Source organism: Amia ocellicauda, chromosome 11, assembly GCF_036373705.1.
Source record: "Amia ocellicauda isolate fAmiCal2 chromosome 11, fAmiCal2.hap1, whole genome shotgun sequence".
Taxonomy (NCBI): domain Eukaryota; kingdom Metazoa; phylum Chordata; class Actinopteri; order Amiiformes; family Amiidae; genus Amia; species Amia ocellicauda.
Genome location: NC_089860.1, coordinates 841,894 through 861,617, shown reverse-complemented (window position 1 = coordinate 861,617; position 19,724 = coordinate 841,894). Strand labels below are relative to the sequence as shown.

Sequence of the window (19,724 nt, the reverse complement as noted above, 5' to 3'; positions counted from 1 at the left end):
AATCTTCAAAATGGTGATTACAGGAACCCTTGCCCGGGATTGTTTCTTGCGGGGTTTCATGTTGATGTCGCTGGACATGTTGAAGAAGCGGGATGTTTCTGATGCTGAGAATTAAAGAGGTATTGCCTAAAAGCAGCGCGGGTTCTTAAATAGAGAGGAGAGTTTCGGGGCGTTGCCTTCAGAGGGGTGGGGGTATTTATGGGTGGCCTTGATGTTCAGGGTTTTATGGGTGTACACTTTCTGACGGATATGACGTAGGAATAATTAAGGAAATAACTCTACCTAAAATCACGCCCCCCAATTATGACGTAGGAATATTAATAAGCTTAGGGCATACGTCATAACAAATAGGCCGCGCCCAAAAAACCCTACTATCTACTCTTATGTAGTTGAAGGCGCAGTATAGCTCTGATAGTCTGGTGGTCTTTTAATTAAAATCTGATGATGATGATGATGATGATGATATTGTTGTTGTTGTTGTTGTTGTTCTTGTTGTCGTCGTAGTCGCCGTCATTATTATTGTTAAAGTAAAGCAGTAGTTAGATTTGTTGCTACCGTAAGGTGTAGAAGGCACAATAGCTCTGTGATTGTCTGATGGTGGCACAAGACGAGCAGCAACTGTTTGAACAAGCCATTGAGCATCACCTTGTTGGGAAAAGTGTAAGTCTTGTCATAGCTCAGGGCGTTCTTCCTTTGAAAGAGTTTCCAAAGTGTCCTGATGTGCCCTTGAGCAATGCAAAATAGGTCAGTGAAAATAGAAACCTTTATCTCACAGGCTGGCCCACGGGAAACGCCTGTGTGCGTTTTACCAGCCGGCTTCGATGGGAGCCATTCGAAACACCAGGACGGGTCGGTTTCCGTAGTGTAGTGGCTATCACGTTCGCCTCACACGCGAAAGGTCCCCGGTTCGAAACCGGGCGGAAACAACCCGCGGTGCATGCGTGCCAGTGCTGTGTTACCCGTCCCCATCTCTCTGCCCCGAGGCTGGCCGTCGTTTTCTCTTGCTCGGAGTGGCAAGAAATCCTGACCTTGAGAACAAACGATCGCAGAAGGGTAGCTTTGCGAGGCGCTGGAACTGACACTTTTAAAATCGATACATGTTGTTGCTGTTACAATACGACCGTAGCAGGATCGGCGACATTGCTGTTACTCTTATGTAGTTGAAGGCGCAGTATAGCTCTGATAGTCTGGTGGTGACGGAAGACCACCAGCCGTTTGAACAAGCCATTCAGCATCACCTTGTTGGGCTAAGTGCAGGCACTGTCTGAGCGCAGGGCGTCCTGCCTTTGAAAGAGTTATCGAAGTGTCCCGAAATCGGTGCACTCAGAGCGTCCGTCCGTCGACAGGTTGAAATTGTTAACGCTCGTGTAGCCACTTTTAATTAAAATCTAATGATAATGATGATGATGATGATGATGTTGTTGTTCTTGTTGATGTTGTTGTTGTTCTTGTTGTTCTTGTTGTCGTCGTAGTCGCCGTCATTATTATTGTTAAAGTAAAGCAGTAGTTAGATTTGTTGCTACCGTAAGGTGTAGAAGGCACAATAGCTCTGTGATTGTCTGATGGTGGCACAAGACGAGCAGCAGCTGTTTGAACAAGCCATTGAGCATCACCTTGTTGGGGTAAGTGTAAGTCTTGTCATAGCTCAGGACGTTCTTCCTTTGAAAGAGTTTCCAAAGTGTCCTGATGTGCCCTTGAGCAATGCAAAATAGGTCAGTGAAAATAGAAACCTTTATCTCACAGGCTGGCCCACGGGAAACGCCTGTGCACGTTTTACCTGCCGGCTTCGATGGGAGCCATTCGAAACACCAGGACGGGTTGGTTTCTGTAGTTTAGTGGCTATCACGTTTGCCTCACACGCGAAAGGTCCCTGGTTTGAAACCGGGCGGAAACAACCCGCGGTGCACGCGTGCCAGTGCCGTGTTACCTGTCCCCATCTCTCTGCCCCAAGGCTGGATGTCGTTTTCTCTTCCTCGGAGTGGCAAGAAATCCTGACCTTGAGAACAAACGATCACAGAAGGGTAGCTTTGCGAGGCGCAGGAACTGACACTTTTAAAATCGATACATGTTGTTGCTGTTACAATACGACCGTAGCAGGATCGGCGACATTGCTGTTACTCTTATGAGTAGATAGTAGGGTTTTTTGGGCGCGGCCTATTTTGTTATGACGTATGCCCTAAGCTTATTAATATTCCTACGTCATAATTGGGGGGCGTGATTTTAGGTAGAGTTATATCCTTAATTATTCCTACGTCATATCCGTCAGAAAGTGTACACCCATAAAACCCTGAACAACAAGGCCGCCCATAACCTGTTGTTCTTGTTGTTCTTGTTGGTCAACTGTAGAGTGTGAATGGGTCGGCTCTTCCTGTAGTGGTTGGGGGTCTTTTTTAAATATACATGTAATGGTTTAGTAAATCTAAACCGTTATAAGATCAACAAGTTCTGTTGTCTGTAATGGTCCCAGGTCTTAACAATGCCAGTTTTGAATAGTGCGTTTATCATATTCACACTGTCTCTGTCTGTCTCTCTCTCTATCTCGCCCAATCATTTTATAAGATTAACAAGTTCTGTTGTCTGTTATGATCCCAGGTCCTATCAATGCCTGTTTTGCATAGGGTATTTATGTTATCCACACTGTATCTGGCTCTGTCTCTCCCCTCAAATTTAATTAAAAATAAAATTAAAAAAGAGGGTGTGTGTGTGGGTGTTTGTGTGTATAGGTTAATTGTTTTTGTAAAAAAAAAAAAAAAAAGCTGTGGTTATATTTTATCTCTCACATAATGTGTTCAGTCGTTTTACTTAAATACATTCTAGGGTCTTAAAGCTCATAAGAGTTAGACTTAAGATAAGGATATGCTTTTAAGGTATTTTAGCAGTCTCAATCCCTGATGATAAGGAATCGTTTAAAAAATAAAAACAACTGATCACTCAATGCTAAATAGATCACAACACTCAAGGCTAAATCACTCACACCATGGGGGGCGGGGGTGGGCTCAGACAACAGTAGGTATGGCGTGTGGTATCAAAACATTCAGAATACTTTTAACCTATATAATTCATAAGCTTTGTAAAGTAAACCCAAATATCTCTTTTGCGGGGATAAACTCTGTTCTGAGTAGTTTGTGACTTGTTTAATACCAAACAAAGCATCGCTATTAAAAAAAAAAAAAAAAAATCACTGTAAAAGCGCTAGTTATTTTAGATCTTTATGGTTATTTTCTTGGCTCAGGTTGTTTTTTAGCGCTTATAAAGGCCTAAAATATTCTTAGTGGTTGTTGACTATAGGTCTTGATGCTTAAAAATGTTTTTTTGAGAGACCAAAAGGTTCTAATAAAAGTTTAGAGTAGAGAGGAGAGAGATCGTCTCCATCTTGGTTTCTATTTGAAATTTGATGCAGTGTCATTTTATTGGTTGGTTTTGATATGTTAATTGGTAACAGGGCGGCACAAAGGCCAGACCAGAACAATGCCTTACAAGAAGATCCGGCATGTGGACATCAGTATAAGTATGAAGGTCTGGTCTTCAGCTCGACAGACTCATACTGACCTTTCGATTTAAGACTAAAGATCAACAGTGTCCGGAAACAACATCTGCGACTTCGATTTAAACGAGTTTTTTGGTAAGTCTTCAGATTATTTTCACTGACTCAGAGCGTGTTGTGTGCATGTATTGTAAATAAGGCTATAACATCTGTTTTAAGTTCTGTAAAATTATTTTTCAGCCAGTCAACAGGAGTTAATTCCCAACGCTGAGGAGATCATCTGGAACAACAACGGTAAGATTTTTGTGTTTGCGCTCATGGGTTCTTATGTATGGGTGTGTGTGGTTTTGAAGCGGCTCATTAGAGTTATGAAAACGTTTTAATACATATTAATGCCGGTCTCTTTAATTACACAGAAACTATCGAAAGGCCTGTGATTAATGTCTCCGAGGATCGACCAAGAGAAGTGGTTGTCCCTAGACAGGCTGTCTGCCGACCGGGTAAGAACTAAACCCCTGTTTGTTTGTATAACGTTTCTGTAAGATGTTTGAGTCCAGTTTTGTTAATTTTAAAAAATTATCCTGTCTAACAGTATTAAGAAACGTGGTTCGAGACAACGAAAGGCCTTCCACATCAAGGGCTTGTTTCGTTTTACCTTCGAGAACCGTAACCTTTCAAGAATCTGAAAGGCCGTCAGCCCCGGTATCTGATAGCTGTGAGTATATATCTGCAGCCTGTAAGAGGTTAAAGCTTTTTATAAAGCGGTGTGGTTAAAGGTTAAACATGTCTCTTACCTTCACAGCGGTGCAAAAAGCTAAACCAGCCGAAAAACTTAAGAAACGATTATTCTGTGGAGGTAAGTAAGATCTTTCAAACTTTAATGTTTTTAAAAGGGCTTTGTTTGCCCGTTGAGGGCTAATATTTAAGCGATGGGTGCCCGTTTCCTGTAGGGCGGGGGGTTCTGGGAAAGATCTTTAGAAGTCCGGACAGGTCTAGGCTTGTTTCTGGGGAACGTGTTTAGAAATGACCGATTGCCGTACCGTCTGGTTAGGAAGTAAAGCCGTCCGAAAGGGTTTAGTAAGTTGTTTGGCTTATCTCCCGCTATTATACTTCTGTTTTAAAGTGGTTGTAGGAAAAGGCTTGAAGGTGTTCATTGTATTTAATATTTAAACAGATCGTGAAAACGTTTGTGAAACAGGAAGTCCCGGGATCAGGAAGCGTTTACACTTGGAAGGTTCGTTTAAAAATGAAATGTTGTTGTGTGTGTGTGTGTTTTATTAACAATATTACAGTTTTTAAAGAAACATTTAAGAAACAGTTTATTTACAGTGGCTTCTCTGTTTTACATTTATTATCAAGTCCTAATAAATATATTGTCTGTAAATAATAAGGCGTTGTAGTGAATGTCTAAGGCTATTTTCAAAGGTCTAAAAAAGCTAAAGGTTTTGAATGTCCTGGACATGTTGTTTTAAGTTTGATTTCTGTCGCCGTTTAAAGATGTAAATGTAATGTATATTTTTATTCTTCCCAAGACTCTTGGGATAGTCATTCTGTGGATGAGCTATTGAGGACAATTACCCCGTCTAAGTGGGATCAAACATCTTTCCCGGTGAGATCACCGAGAGGATCCCCCACGGTGGTCTTGGAGACCCCCCAACATCTACTCAGGCCACAGCCTTCTGGGGGTAATTCAACACCCCAGATTCAGCCCGCCGCATTGTCGGGCGGAACAAATACAGGCATCCAACAACCTCAGGGGTCGCCGTCAGTCAGGGCGGTCACACCACCCAACGACGGCCTGGTTTCAACATCGTCCCCCCAGACCCGTTTCTTGGCTACAGAAACGCGGAACAGTACCCCGCGCTTGGCCAGGGTGTCACCGCAAAGGCCTTCTTGGTCTCCGTCCATGAGTATACGCTCGCTCCCTGCCTCCTTCGACCGAGATTTACCGGAGCGACCATCCTTTGAAGCTGAGCCAGGCCACCAGCCCCCGGAGCTACTTCCTGAAAGTCGCCATGAGTTGCTACATACTTTGTTACAAAATCAAAGACTTGTGTTAGTGGGGCAAAACCTGGTGATAGAGAGCCAAAACACCCTTATTAATACCCTTACTAACGAATTGTACCGTATTTAATGTTTTAATAGACACAAAACGCCTTACTATTGTGGGTTGTTGGAAAAATAAAAAATAAATTAAAAAATGTCCTGACTTGGTAAAAGAACTCACAAACTAAAGGATTATGAACAAGCTAGGGCCCCAAAAAGACCTTCCCGAGAGAACATCCCCGGCCCTGTTGTGAACTCCTCTGATGTCCCAATGAACCTGGAACTATTACAAATGATAAATGATTTAAATAACCCCCAATTACCACCGATAGAATGTGAATTAACAGACTTACCGGTGAACCCCGACCTGTTACAGATGGTCAATGATCTAAATAACCACCTCCCACCGGTAGCGCTTATAGAGGTTCACCCCCTAGTTCACCCCGATTTGTTTGAAATGGTGGAGGCTTTGGAGGAGCTACCCCAACCAAATTCTGCCCCTTTTATAAATGATTTGAGACAATTAGAACACAGGATGGCGGCAGAAGCAGCCATCACTATAGAGGAGGGTCTTGGATATCTTTGAAGGACTTTTACAGGCTTTAAATGAGCCTCCTCAAAAAGGGGGTTTTGTAGATGTCAGCAGTGGGGGTGTTCGGAATGTGGAGGGTTCTGAGACTGATAAGGCTGTGGAGGACATGCTCTGTGAGAATGTAGGGGGTGAAGGCTTTGTTCAAAATGATGATGTGTCCAAGAGTACCAGTGATCCCGTGATTATAGATAGACCGGCCTATAACAATTTTGAAATGATTCAGCGTTTTAATTTTGCAGAACTTTTAAATTGTGACAATTATGCAGAAATATTTGTCAACATACACGAGGCCTTGCAGAAAATGCTTGAACAGGTTGCTGAAAGGGTCAGACCTCGAGATGTTGTACAGTTAGAACTCAGAGGGGATGATTTGTTTAGCAACCTATCTGTAATGCTGAGTGGAGATAATTTAGACGTCTGGCTAAAATCGAAGCGTTATTGCAAAGTAACGCAGCCATCATAGCTGATGAAAGTCTGTCTCTGGTAATGAATGTGGTTCGTAACCCTGAGGGTGGGGCGCTTAGAAGACTGTCGAAATGCTTGAAGAACGACATAATTAGGACCAAGCTCAGGCAATTAGTGGTGAGTTCCAGTGGGGACAATAAGCTCTGTTTTGCTTACAGTTTAATAAAACTACTCACCCCCGACATGCCTGAACCCCAAGCTCTGCAAGAAGCTTTAATGCTTCATCAGAGGGCCGGCTTAAACTCTCAACAGATGGTTGCCTTTTCAGACATCACCAAGTTTGAGGAGTTGTTGTCTTTAAAAATTGTTGTGTGGTACCGTTGTGAGGTAAAGGAAGTATTTGTGAAATTTCAGACACATCCTGAAACCCATACACAGACACTGTTTCTCTTCCTAAGTGATAGTCATTACTTTGGAATAAAGAGTTTGACGGCTTTTTTGGGTTGTTCGTATGTTTGTCATTGGTGTTATAAGGCCTTCAATGATAAGCTTAAGCACCGCTGTGACGGTTACTGTAACGTCTGTTTCAATCCGCAATGTCGTAAGGGTTTGGCCCCTACCATCCGATGTAAAGATTGCTTAAGGATTTGTCTCTCAGCGTTCTGTTTTTCCGAGCATAAGGTACAGAGGGCCGCTGCTGAGGGGGTTAAAAAACAGAGTTATTGTGATCAAACTAAATATTGCCCGCAGTGTTGCCTCCAGTACCGTTTTCATGAGGTTAAACCACACAAATGTCTGGAGCCGAGATGCAGGATCTGTAATGCTGATTTAACCCCGGGGTCCGAACACCAGTGCTTTATTCAGCCGGTTAAAAAGGAGCCGCCGCACAACCGGTATGTCTTTTTTGCTTTTGAATGCCGGCAAGAAAACGGGGTCCACGTTGCTAATTATATACTCTGTATTGACATGTTGGATCGTGAGTGGTCAGCTAGCGGTGAGAGTTGTGTCAGGGATTTCTTTACGCGGTATCGCGGTCCAAAATACCTCAATTACACATTTATTGCCCACAATGCTAAGGGTTATGATTCTTACATTTTGATGAAGTATCTGGTGGAAAATGGGGTGACCCCAAAAATAATAGCTCAGGGTAGCAAGATCATGTGTTTCACCGACGAAGCTTTCAACTAACGTTACATAGACTCGTTAAATTTCATCCCCATGAAATTGAGCGCTTTGCCTAAGGCTCTGGGTTTTGAGGCTCAGAAGAAAGGTTGGTTCTGCCATTTTTTTAATACTATGGACACTCAAAATTATCGAGGGTCCTACCTGCCCGCCACTTATTATGGGGTTGATACTATGATGTCTCATGAGAGGGAGGAATTCTTTAAATGGTACAATACGGTTAAGGGAGGTGTTTTTGATGACCGAGAAGAGATGGCTGCTTATTGTAAAAATGATGTGGTGATCCTTAAAGAAGCCTGTGTGCGTTTCCGCGCCGAGGTTATCAACACATCGGGTCTCGACCCTTTGCAAAGTGTGACCATAGCGTCTCTCTGCATGAAAATGTATCGGTCCAATTTCTTGCAGAAAAACACTATAGCGGTCACCACTTCTGACAACTATCGTGCTAGACAAAAGAACTTTTCGACTGTCTCCATACAGTGGCTGGAATACCTGAGTGCCGGGGATAACATCTTCATCAGACATGCTTTAAATCAAGGGGAAGTCAAAATGGGGCCTTACTACTTAGACGGTTTTAGCGACGTGTCCGGGCGGCGTACCGCTTATGAGTTTGCAGGTTGTATTTACCATGGCTGTCCTCAGTGCTTCGACCCAAACACCTTTAACCCCGTAACACAAAAACTCTGCAGTGATATGTACTATGATTTCCAGGAACGAATTGAAACTTTAAAAAACACCTATGGTTTGAACGTGCTGGTGATTTGGGAACACGAGTGGACGACCCTGAAGCAACAGGATGCGGGGGTACAACGGTTTATGGAAACCTTGGACTTTCCTGAACGTCTTGAGCCCCGGGATGCGTTATTTGGGGGTCGTACCAACGCCCTCTGTTTACATTATGAGGTAAAGGAGGGTGAGAGAGTAGATTACTATGATTTCACCAGTCTGTACCCTTATGTCAACAAGACCAAAATGTACCCGGTGGGGCGTCCAACCATTGTTTATCGTGACTTTCTCGAAATCGGACATTACTTTGGTTTGATCAAAGTCACCATGTACCCTCCTCGCGAGCTGTTCTTACCCGTGTTGCCTTACAGGTGTTCGGGAAAATTGATGTTCCCTCTGTGTAGAACGTGTGTGGAAACTGAAAATCAAACTACCTCTTGTCTGCACAGTGATGAAGAGAGAGCGCTGACGGGTGTCTGGTGTAGCATTGAGCTTGACAAGGCGGTGGAGAAAGGTTACAGAGTCGGTAAGGTGTATGAGGTTTGGCATTTTTCTGAAAAATCTGATACTCTTTTTGCTGATTACATTATGACCCATCTGAAAGGGAAACAGGAGGCATCGGGCTATCCCTCATGGTGTGTTGACTCCGCGGCCAAAGAGCGATACGTTTAGCAATATTTTGAAAAGGAAGGGATCCGTCTAGAGCTGGGGAACATAACTGTAAACCCCGCCAAGAGACAAATGTCCAAACTGATTTTAAACAGTCTGTGGGGTAAGTTTGGGGAAAGAAATTACCGTCTAAACACAACCTTGATTAAAACCCCTGAACAGTTTATAGAATTTATGTTTTCCAAACAACATGCAGTATCACACTTTCAATTCTTAAATGACCACGTGGCACAGGTCCAGTGGAGGGCCCCTAAAGATTTCCCCACCAAACAGGGGAACGTTAATGTTTTCATAGCGGTTTTTACCACGGCTTACGCCCGGCTTGAACTGTACAACTTAATGGATCAGTTGCAGGAACGCACGCTCTATCATGATACTGACTCTGTAATCTTTGTCACCAGGCCAGGGGATTGGGTCCCTCCCCTCGGGGACTACCTTGGGGAGTTAACGAGCGAACTAGATCCTCAGGACCACATAGTGGAGTTTGTTTCAGGGGGTCCTAAGACTTACGCATACAGAACGGCTGCGGGTAAGACCTGTATGAAAGTTAAGGGTTTCACTCTGAACCATTGTAACAACAAGCTCATTAACATCAAGTCTCTGACGACCCTGGTAGAAAGTTTTGTAACCGAGAAAGACGCGCCTCCTCGTGAGATTATTACAGCCGGAAATCAGATCTATCGCAATAAAAAGGGGTACACGTTGGAAAATAGATCACTAAACAAACGGTTCAGGGTGGTGTACAATAAAAGAGTGTTGAAGACTGATTATACCACTCTGCCTTATGGATATTAGCGGTGGTTTTGAAAACAGACTTCAACACCCTTTCTCCTGTATTATAGCCGGTCCCTCCAATTCGGGGAAGAGCTATCTTATAAAGAACATCATAGAAGATGTGGACGCAACCGTGTCCCAAGCTCTTGACAACATAGTGTGGTGTTTCTCTTGCTGGCAACCTCTCTACGATGATTTGGCTTCGAAAAAAAATAATCTGAAATTTGTGCAAGGTCTCCCCGCCTCGTTGTGTGGCGATGACTTGTTCCCGCCCGGTAATACTAACCTAGTGATCCTTGATGACCTGATGGAGCAGGCCGGTGACAACAGTGAAGTGGAAAAAGCTTTCACAAAGTACACTCATCATAGGAATTTAAGTATTATTTATTTAGTTCAAAATCTATTTTTTCAAGGTAAAAAAAGCCGCACTATTAATTTATATGCCAATTATATAATTCTTTTTAAAAACCCCAGAGATAAACTACAGGTCACCGTCTTGGCTCGTCAAATGTACCCTAACCAGACCAAGTTCTTTTTGGAGGCATTTGAGGATGCCACCAAAAAACCCTACGGGTACTTGATTGCGGAATTAAATGCACAAACCCCAGAAGACTTTCCCCTAAGAACAGGTTTGTGCCCGCACGATTGGCCGGCAGTCTATGTGCTAAAGAAAAGGAAATAAATAAGAATGTCTGTTCGGATTAAAAGAAATCTGCCGCTTTTGCAAATGTTATTTGAGAGGAGCCCGCGCCATAGGAAAGCTGTGCTGGCAGGGGCCCCCTCGGATTTGATCGAGACCCTGTGTGAAATAGCTTTTAACATCTTACGCGGTAATATACCCCTAACCCCTTCTCAACATTCTAAACTCAAAAAACAAAAAGCGGTTATCAAGATCATCGCTAATAAGAAGTATTCTATTAAAAGAAAAAGAAAGAAGATTAATCAAACCGGGGGTTTTATAGGACCGCTGTTGAGCATAGCCGTGCCTTTCCTAACCAGTCTTCTAGCTTCCAGAGTGGGTTAATAATGGAATATGCTCAGAAAATGTTTTTGATCCCTCAGGAGCAGCTTGAGAAACTGAGAAAAAATGTTGTCGGGCCAGAGCCCATTAGACAAACGGCCGAAAACAACCTGGACTCTGAAATGAAAGCTATACAGGCCAGGGCCGATTTCAATCAGTATTCCAAAGCCCAGTTGTATACCAACACGTTACAGCGCTACCTCCGTCTGGTTAGACAGGGTGAAAAAGATCAAAACATTTTAACTTTAACCATGGCCTCTCAAGAAAATGGTTCTGGGGCTGATGCGGGGGGAACGGTTGATAAAGATGTTGCGGTGATCAAAGGTTCACACATGTTTGATTTGTTGAAGAGTGTCACTAGCACTAATAAGGTACCCGATAGTCGCCGACCTGTAGGCTGGAATGCTTTCCTACAGGCGATGGCCTGTCTGAACATGCCCCAATCAACAGTTCCTAACCAGGAAACGCGACAAAAAATCCGTCTGTGTAAAGAGGTGGAGCCTGATCTGACTCCGATATCTCATTACTCTGACCATGCTGAGCGACCATCCTCAGGATCTATCCATTGTTGGGAAGCTTATTAATCTCATGTTTTTATTTGTCTCCCCTGTAAATAATGACCCGACAAACAATTTTTTATTTTTATTTTTTATTTTTCAAATGTTGTACATTTATTTATACCATAACCCCTGCTTTGTATAAGAATTGTGTTGAATAAAAACAAAACTAATGATTCAAAGGCTGTTTTCATTATTTTTTCACCTTAACACGCATGACATCTTTTAAAATCCTCACAAGAACACCCCATCTGTATACACGGCTGGCTAGGGTCGTAAGTCATTGTGTTATAAGGGGGGGTCCACAGTGTCCTGACAAACTCTGCCACTTTTTTATCATTTTGGCCTAAATCCTCACTGTACAAGGCCATAATATCGGGGTATGACCTTCCTTTAGATCTATGATATAAGAAAAACACACAGTGTTGACCACAAGTGAAGGTCTGAAGACTTTGTACTTGACGACCGCTGTAAATGGTTTCTTGACAGTTGTTGAGCAGAAAGTTATTGATCTTCCGAGGGAAAGGTCTGAAATCCGGGGGGTTTGCATAGGAATCAAAAAATTCACCACGGTGGTCCTCCCTTAGATAAATAGCCAGCCAATGTTCTCCGGGCATGTTTTTAGGGTGTGTGTTGATTATGTACATTGCAGGTAAATTCTTGATCTTAAATTTAGGCAGCTGATCGCAGGTGTAGACTCCTTGAAACAGTTTCCGTGAGCTGGCCAGGGCATTCATGATGTGGTTGAGCTCTCTGGTGTTCATTTTAATAATAATCATACATAACGTTTCTCCTCTGATTCACCTCAATAATGTTGTCAAACACTGCATACACGACCATATTTACAGTGCGTGGTAGAGGCTGCTTGAAACGCATCTCCAAACGCATATTGCCCGTCTTCATCTGTGAAAAATGTTGTCCACACTCTTCGTCAGGGGTCAGGTTGAAACCGTACAGGGTGTAACCGCTGCAGTATTCCCGGCGATCGATCAGCCGGGAGTTTGATCCTTGAGATGGCGACCCGTAGCCAGTACTAGACTGTCATATTCACGAACCGCATTGCCGTTTTCAAAGTCAGGTTGAAAAGGTCTGGATGGAACCTGCACACCATCGACGTACAACGCTATAAATTCCGCGTTATAATGTTTAAAGTTAAAGGGGTTCTTGTTGTAAACCCCGGTAAATGCATCATTATCTTCGAGACCTATAATAACCTGTTTTGGGAGCTGTCCTAGAAACAGATTTTCCTGGTTCATCACCCGTGTCCCTGCGGGGATACTGTGGACTTTCATATAGACTCTTTCGATCGGGTACTTGGTGTTTGCCGTCATTAACGCCTGCGCGTGTCCTAGTTTAACCGCCGGGGAGACGGACACTTTTTTCACAAACAGCGAGGCCGATAATATGGTCAGTTTATATTTTTCAGTATCAGGGGTCATCAGACAAAAAGCACTTTTACTACGGATCATTTTAATTTTAATGTCTACCCCGTTGAGCATGAGTTTTTCTTGGAAAAATATGTCTGCATGGATATGCCCCATTAGCTCAAAGGTCCTCCCTTCTGTTGAAAAGGCCATTCTTTTTTGCAAACCCTTATTGAGTCCCTCTGGATCCTTGTCGTCCATAGCTTCCGGGATGTCTTTGAAGAAAAGGCCGGGGCTGAACTGTTTGCTTAGGGTCTCCTCACTATAATTAAGTATACACTCCATCATGGCTCTATAGGGGTAAGTATTGCTGCTTTGACTAATGAGCCGATCTCCCAGGGTCACATCCACCTGTGAAAACATGGTGGCCACCGGGTAATTGATGACCCCAGCGTTGGTCGTCTTCTCGATTGCATCGCCATCCTCATCAGTCACTTTACAGTTCATTAAAATAAATGTGTTATTCAAATCAATATAATCCTCGCCATTGCCAGCTATAAAAAACTCCAGAGGGGCCGTGTCTGAAATTGCAGAAAGAGGGGGAATCTCTACATATATGATCTTATCTATACTCGTTTGAGTGTATGGAACTGTAAACAGATCCAGTTCTGATTTGACGCATTCTTCCGATAGACTCTTCCGATGGACAAAAGACATGTTTAAAAGATGTATCCTGAGGCTCTATTTTTCTTTCTTTGAGACTTTCTTTTTGCAGGTTTTTTCTTGTGCTGCTTCCTTCTCCGAGTGTTTCCACGATATGTTGGAGAATGAGAGATTCTTCGTTTTTTGTTAGCCACGGATCTTTGTCGCCCCCTGGTGGACACATGCTGTTTCTTCTTTTACCCCCCCCTCCTCGCCATTACCATGAGACCCGAACCCTCCTGATGCTCATGGCTAGCTGGCCGGTTCATAACATTGGTGAACACGTCACTAACAATATTTTTAGCCGCTGATTTCAAGTGGGGTCTGGCTATAGCAAAGCCTCTCTTAAGCAGGGGTATGGCCATTCTAAAGAGACCACGAAAGAGTCCTCCTAGACCGGCGCCATACATTGTGGGGGCTCCTACAATACCGGGCAAGCCGTTCCATCTTGCATCTTGTAATAATCCACATAGGCGCTAGGATCTACATAACCCCTCGAGGTAGCCATTTTAATAATGTACAAACTGTTTCAGGGGTCGAAAATGTAGTTTGACATTAACTTTACTGAAGCGGAAGGGTACGTTGATATTCTGATCCGATTTTACTTCGATCGTGATGTTGTCAAAGTGGGTATTTGAGACTGGTACGTAGTGTGGTTTGTCATAAGTAATTGTGACCATGTCATTGCTTTTACCTTTAATAAGTACATTTCTCAAAAGGGGGACATAACTATCCCCGACCCTCTGGTGGGTTATGATATCCGTATACACATAAAGAGTGTAAAAGCCGCCCCACCACTTCTGAGAACCTGCTCTCTGTGTCAGAATAGAACCCAAATATACGCCCCAGTTGGCCGCTGGTTTGAATGCTAATACCTGGTTTTGACACCTTGTACACTCTGTTTTTAATAGGGTTGTAATATAGCTTGATGTTGGGGGTGCCTTCTGAGAACTGTTTATGCATCTCATCTAATATTTTATCCACATTGTCATAATAACCTCCTTGTATCGTGAATGTCCATTGACTCTTTTTAACATCATCAAAAATGGCGAAGGTGGCATCCTTATCTTGTAAAACAGCCCAAGTGTAAGGATACTGTATTTCCGCCAACCCCACTTCCCACGACCCCCTTAGATCTATAGATTTTCCAAATTGTACCGTGTAACTGGATATTTCATTTTTAGGATATATATCGAGAGAGGCATTACTGGGTAGAGTCACGTAGAAGCCTCCTGATTCCATCTTGAGAATCGAAAGTAATGCCCCCAACACACCCGCGGGCATGTTGTAATAAGGATTGAATATCGCAAACCTGTTGTTCCGGGACCCAACTATTGAACTTTTCAGGCCATCCAAGCCATTTCATCAACACATATTTTTTCCGGTTCTGGGTTTTTTCAGCTAATATCTTTTCAACTCTGTATACACTGTCTTTACCCACAATAATTTTTTGTAACTCGGCTTCGTAAAACGTTCCTTCTATATCCTCCCTGTCATAGTCTTTTAACCGGTACACGGGGGGGTCTCTAGCCAACTGTTCGGTAACTGTAAAATATTCGTCAGAAAATGTTTGTTCATAACCTTTGGCAAAAGTACTCCTTAGCTTTGAAACGCGAACCACATCACCGATGTTGAACTAATAAGTAGTTTTTCCCTTCTTAATAAATGGTCGGTATAATTTTTTATAGACCTTAAAAGAATTACTTTGATCAACATCTAAAGGCTTCATTTTAATACTGGTGTGATACCCTTGGTTGTAAGCATCGATAGAATCCTGAACTTTATCAAAATACTTGAACGTGTTGACCGCTGTAAAATATCTCCACATTTTGGTCTTTATGGTGCGGTTAAACCTCTCCACTACCGATGCCCTAAGCTCATTACCGGTGGTGAAATGATGTATTTTGTGTCTCTTCAGTAGATTCTGAAATTCTCTGTTGAGAAACTCTTTTCCTTTATCAGTCTGCAGTTTTTTAGGACATCGACCCTGGGACAATATATCCTCAAAGGCCCTTGTCACCGCCCGACCTGTTTTATTATGTAGAATGCGAGCCCAGGCATATTTTGATAACACATCGATACACATCAACATCAATTTGTGACCATTGTTATGTTTTGATAAATTTGACATATCGACTAGATCCATTTGCCATTGTGAATCTATGTCAGTTGCATATACGCGGTTTCTTTTAAAGTTAATCCTGAGAGGTTTATGTAAGGTATAGGCGTCTTGTTCCCGTAACCATTCTGAAACAACCACATCATTAACCTTCACTCCGGCCTCAGCGAGTCCTCTTTGAAAACCCTTCTTACCCGCCAAACCCCCAATCTTGGCTGGGTTGTAGTATAGTTCCTGCATTTGGGGAGCTTGCCGAGTCATTCTGTCAAATAACCACACAGACCCACACTATGCGCAAAGTTTTTATACAAGGTTTTTTATTCAACTTCAGGAGAGCAGATACCCCTTTTTAGACATTTGAGAAAAGTATAACATACACAACAATTTTTTCTACGGTCCAGACAAAAAGAAATCAGATGATTGGTTACTTGATCTATATCAACAAATATACCTGTTTCTTTATCTTGTAGGCACACACCTCAGTTACATATGTAAATAAAACAACAATATGACCTATTTTAAAAGTAAACAGAGGTGTATTAAACATGCTCAGTAAAAGGTCATACAGATGTTGATGAAATGGCCTAATATCATTCTTGGCCCCCTTGAGCCCTTCATCCCAGTGTTCGTACCCCCCGGTCTTTGTTACAGCAGCCATTCACTTTTCCAGGTTTGAAAGTTGATCCTCATCGATGGTTAAATCTGTAGAGAAAAGGCTCGCGTTGGCTACTTTTCTGTCAAGCACATGGTGTAATAGCGCTCTCAGGTTAGCTGCTGAGTGTTGATGACAGAACCAGTTGCAGAAGCAGTCCAGAACATTCCCCATGTTCAAAGTCCCTTAGTTCAGGTCAGAGTCTGAATCAGTGGCGTAGATGTCGAATTCTTCGTCGCTGCCCCCAGCTTTAACTTCTTTACGGAAGAAATAAGCTTTTAGCTTGCCAGCGGTTTTTCTACTCGGCTCATCCAGGTCATTGAGCAGCTGCCCAAGTTTCTCTATTATAAACGGCTCCTTTTTCAGCTCCAGCAAAATCTCATCTATGATTTTCTGGACTTGTCCCACAGTGACATGTATGTGGGAGTAAGAGAGCGCCTTGATTAGTGCCGGTTTCAGCCACGGTTTGTTCAGTCTTCTGTAAAACACGTTGAAATAGAACAGGAAATAGTAACGGTCTGGTTCAAACAAACAACTGTGTCTCAACTGACTGGGGTGATTCACTTCACACCCCCGACAGACTTCTTTCAGAGCTCGGTCGATGAGAGCACTCAGAATATACACCAGGGTGCTTTTAACCACTCTGCTTACTTGGTCACATACCCCGGGCAAGAATCCTGCGTCTTCATCACGCCCCCGGGACAGTCCGATGCTCATTGGGTCGCCTGGTGGTTTGTGGGGTGTTTCTCCATCCATTGGACTGACCCCCTCCTGAGACGCACAGACGTTAGACAATTCGGCAAAATCGAGGCCCTCCATGAGCTCCAGAGGCTGGGGATCCCCGAGACTCATTTGGACATCCATCGCACCGCATGTTGTTTCGTCCTGAGGGACCGGGGTCTGAGGTCTTGGAGAGTAACCACAGTCAAAGGGTTCCAGAGTGTATACAAAATCTGGGGAATAGAACCAGGGGTGATCCCGGGTTTGAAGAGGCCTGTAGAGCCTGTCGACGTCCGCAGCTTTCGGGTAAGACATTCTCTTTAATTTTAAACCATGAATGAATTGTTGCACCTTTTATCCTATCTCTTCACTACGTCACGACACACCGCCCTCTTAGAAGAGAGTAGCCCCTGAGCCGTCAGACCCCCCTCCAAAACCCCACACGTCGTCTGTCGTAGTTCTGCAAGCTTTCCCATTCACACCTTTCAAAACCCTGAGTCGGAGACTCCATTTCGCATTCTCTTGGACCCTCTTGCAAGCCTTCTAGAGTCTTATCCACAAGCCCCAGATCTCTCCAGGCCATCACCTTCAACCAGTCCTCATAAGAGTATTCAATTACCGTCTCAAAAGGTTCCAACGTACCCTCCTTCTCTCCCAAAGCAAGAAGCTCCACTCCAACATAGCTGGGATCCCTTTTAAAGCGGTTACCCCGTCGAGCCCCCCAGAACAACACCCAGGAGCGTTCAATCTTCAAATTGGTGAGTACAGGAACCCTTGCCCGGGATTGTTTCTTGCGGGGTTTCATGTTGATGTCGCTGGACATGTTGAAGAAGCGGGATGTTTCAGAAGCTGAGAATTAAAGAGGTATTGCCTAAAAGAAGCGCGGGTTCTTAAATAGAGAGGAGAGTTTCGGGGCATTGCCTTCAGAGGGGTGGGGGTATTTATGGGTGGCCTTGTTGTTCAGGGTTTTATGGGTGCACACTTTCTGACGGATATGACGTAGGAATAATTAAGGAAATAACTCTACCTAAAATCACGCCCCCCAATTATGACGTAGGAATATTAATAAGCTTAGGGCATACGTCATAACAAAATAGGCCGCGCCCAAAAACCCCTACTATCTACTCTTATGTAGTTGAAGGCGCAGTATAGCTCTCATAGTCTGGTGGTGACGGAAGACCACCAGCCGTTTGAACAAGCCATTCAGCATCACCTTGTTGGGTTAAGTGCAGGCACTGTCAGAGCGCAGGGCGTCCTGCCTTTGAAAGAGTTTCCGAAGTGTCCTGATGTGCCCTTTAGCAATGCAAAATAGGTCAGTGAAAATAGAAACCTTTATCTCACAGGCTGGCCCACGGGAAACGCCTGTGCGCGTTTTATCAGCCTGCTTCGATGGGAGGCATTCGAAACGCCAGGACGGGTCGTTTTCCGTAGTGTAGTGGCTATCACGTTTGCCTCACACGCGAAAGGTCCCCGGTTCGAAACCGGGCGGAAACAACCCGCGGTGCACGCGTGCCAGTGCCATGTTACCCGTCGCCATCTCTCTGCCCCAAGGCCGGCCGTCATTTTCTCTTCCTCGGAGTGGCAAGAAATCCTGACCTTGAGAATAAACGATCGCAGAAGGGTAGCTTTGCGAGGCGCTGGAACTCACACTTTTAAAATCGATACATGTTGTAGCTGTTACAATACGACCGTAGCAGGATCAGCGACATTGCTGTTACTCTTATGTAGTCGAAGGCGCAGTATAGCTCTGATAGTCTGGTGGTGACGGAGGACCTCCAGCCGTTTGAACAAGCCATTCAGCATCACCTTGTTGGGCTAAGTGCAGGCACTGTCAGAGCGCAGGGCGACCTGCCTTTGATAGAGTTTCCTAAGTGTCCCGAAATTGGTGCACTCAGAGCGTCCGTCCGTCGACAGGTTGAAATAGTAAACGCTGGTGTAGCCACTTTTAATTGAAATATGATGATGATGATGATGATGATGTTGTTGTTCTTGTTCTTGTTGTTGTTGTTGTTCTTGTTTTTCTTGTTGTCGTCGTGGTCGCCGTCATTATTATTGTTAAAGTAAAGCAGTAGTTAGATTTGTTGCTACCGTAAGGTGTAGAAGGCACAATAGCTTTGTGATTGTCTGATGGTGGCACAAGACGAGCAGCAGCTGTTTGAACAAGCCATTGAGCATCACCTTGTTGGGGTAAGTGTAAGTCTTGTCATAGCTCAGGGCGTTCTTCCTTTGAAAGAGTTTCCAAAGTGTCCTGATGTGCCCTTGAGCAATGCAAAATAGGTCAGTGAAAATAGAAACCTTTATCTCACAGGCTGGCCCACGGGAAACCCCTGTGCGCGTTTTACCAGCCGGCTTCGATGGGAGCCATTTGAAACACCAGGACGGGTCGGTTTCCGTAGTGTAGTGGCTATCACGTTCGCCTCACACGCGAAAGGTCCCTGGTTCGAAACCGGGCGGAAACAACCCGCGGTGCACGCGTGCCAGTGCCGTGTTACCCCTTCGCCATCTCTCTGCCCCAAGGCCGGCCGTCGTTTTCTCTTCCTCGGAGTGGCAAGAAATCCTGACCTTGAGAACAAACGATCGCAGAAGGGTAGCTTTGCGAGGCACTGGAACTGACACTTTTAAAATCGATACATGTTATTGCGTTACAATACGACCGTAGCAGGATCGGCGACATTGCTGTTACTCTTATGTAGTTGAAGGCGCAGTATAGC

At 44.0% G+C, this 19,724-nt stretch overlaps 2 non-coding genes across 2 annotated transcripts; both read left to right on the top strand.

Moving 5' to 3' along the window:
* The first annotated feature begins 853 nt into the window (after positions 1-853).
* trnav-cac (transfer RNA valine (anticodon CAC)) lies at positions 854-926 on the top strand. Its single transcript has one exon. It is a non-coding gene; the product is annotated as a tRNA-Val (tRNA).
* Positions 927-19,399: 18,473 nt separating this feature from the next.
* trnav-cac (transfer RNA valine (anticodon CAC)) lies at positions 19,400-19,472 on the top strand. The gene has a single exon. It is a non-coding gene; the product is annotated as a tRNA-Val (tRNA).
* Positions 19,473-19,724: the final 252 nt, after the last annotated feature.